This window comes from Octopus bimaculoides, chromosome 5 (assembly GCF_001194135.2).
Source record: "Octopus bimaculoides isolate UCB-OBI-ISO-001 chromosome 5, ASM119413v2, whole genome shotgun sequence".
Lineage (NCBI taxonomy): Eukaryota > Metazoa > Mollusca > Cephalopoda > Octopoda > Octopodidae > Octopus > Octopus bimaculoides.
In genome coordinates this window covers 76,194,809-76,197,004 of record NC_068985.1, presented here as the reverse complement: position 1 = coordinate 76,197,004, position 2,196 = coordinate 76,194,809, and the positions used below count along the sequence as shown (strand labels likewise).

Genomic DNA, 2,196 nt, shown 5'->3' with positions numbered 1-2,196 from the left:
AAAAAAAAAAACATTTTGTTACAGTGTTATCTGGTACATATGAGTGTTCAGGTTGAATTTCTTGCTTACTAGGACCTTGGTCTTTACTGCTACGGCCTGGAGGAAAAGGATAGATAGAAGGGGGACGAGGGTCAAGAATTGGTGAACAACTACCCGTACTTTAAATTCGTTATTGTACTCATGACTAACTTTTATCTTACTAACAGCACTCTTGTATATATGGCGTATACTGCTTTCACAAGCCATTTGTATACCCCTACCTTCCACAGAGACCACCATATCATGGAGTGAGGTACTCTGTCAAAGGCTTTCCTCAGATCAACAAAGGCTAAGTATAACAGCTTATTCTCAGCTGAATACTTCCCCTGAAGTTGCCTGACTTTGATAATAACATCAGCAGTGTTTCACCACAGCAAAAGCCAAACTGCATTTCATATAGTTTTAATTCTGCTTATAATTAATTGGTCTATAACTCTCCCCATAACTTTCATCACCTGGGCTAGTAATTTTTTTTTTTTTTATTTATGCGCCCTTTTAAAGCCTAGTCAGGCTCATGGGCCCGTTTTCCCGGTTTCTATGGCGTATGTGTCCCCCCACCAGCTGGACAGGACGCCAGTCCATTGTAGCGTTACTCAAGAAACAGGAAGAAAGAATGAGAGAAAGTTAGGGCGAAAGAGTACAACAGGGGCCGCCATCACCCCCTGCCGGAGCCTCATGGAGCTTTTAGGTGTTTTCACTCAATAAACACACACAACGCCCAGTCTGGGAATCGAAACTGCGATCGTCCAACTGCGAGTCCGCTACCCTAGCCACTGGGTCATTGCGCCTCCATGGCTAGTAATTTGATGCCTCTATAATTAATTCTATCTAAGGCATCTCTTTTACCTTATTGATCATGATGATGCTATGCCAGTCACTGGGATTATGCCTTCCGGAACGACCTGATTTACTATACAGGTGATTAGACCATATCCTACTCTACCAGATATTTTAAGCACCTCAGCAGTGACTGCTGATGGACCAGGGGCTTTCCCTGTCTTCATATCTTTAATTGCCTTACTGCTGTCTACTAAGAAGCTGGTCCCTCTGTTGGGTTCACATGGGGGCTGCTCCCTTTCTCATATTCACCCTCCACATTTAATAGCCTTTCACAGTCACTCTTCCACACCTCTTTCTTTTCAGATTCACTAAGTGCAAGCATATCATTATCCATCCATACATACTTATCTCTCACAATACCTCGATACTCTCTGGCACACAGTCCAGCAATCTGGAACACCTTAAGTCTCTGATCTTCATGCTGCAAGACATTGGCAAACCTCTTCCTTTCTTTTTTTTTTGCCTTAACTAGATAAATCAGATCCCTAACTTCCCTTTTAGCTATCTGATATACTTCTTCATTACCCCCACTTTTATACTCTTTCCAAACCTGTCTCTTCCCTTTCATAATTCTGTCAACCTCACTGTTCCACTAACATGTTACACTTGATCTTGCAGAACCTCTGCTCCAACCACATATTTAATCTATTGCCCTCAGTAGATTATCCAGTAAGAACTTCCAGTTGGCCTCTATGTCATATGTCTCTGTTTTTTCCTCCTTCTCATCAAATGCTTCATTGAGAACATCTCTAAATTTCTGCCCGTTTGAAGGATTCCTTATCTCCAGTAACCTCATTTTCCAAAGTGGTTTGTATCTCTGGGTCCTTCAGGCCCTAAGTCTAAGTCGTTAACTGCTAAGCTACGTTGAATTGCACATTCATCACAGAAGGATTTTGCATTTACAAGCAATTGCCTGTCCAGGTTTCTGTTGAGAATGAAGTCAATCTGGCTAGTGAGCCCACCAGATTGATAAGTGATGAAATGGCTGGCAGGTTTCCCAAAGTTTATATTGCAAACCAGTAAGTCATTATATCATAAAACTCCAGCAGCTTTGACCCTCCTCATTTTTGGAACCAAAGCCATAACCTCCAAGCATGCCATAGAATCCAACCACTGAAGTTCCCAGCCATGATGATAATGCCTTTGTCTTTTGTCATCATGGTAGTCCGCAAAAAATATTCAGAGAAATTATTCTTCTGATCATCTGCCAATTTGATATATGGAGCATATAAACAGATAAACTGTTATATTAAACAAGACTATTCTCTCTCTCTCTCTCTCTCTCTCTCTCTCTCTCTCTATATATATATATATATA

The 2,196-nt window shown here is 41.2% G+C and overlaps 1 protein-coding gene across 1 annotated transcript in view; it reads right to left on the bottom strand.

Annotated features, from left to right (window-relative positions):
- Positions 1–2,196, bottom strand: part of LOC106873590 (cilia- and flagella-associated protein 44) — a gene marked incomplete at its 3' end in the record, with an annotated part of 187,418 nt that overhangs the window by 66,698 nt on the left and 118,524 nt on the right. The window lies entirely within an intron of this gene.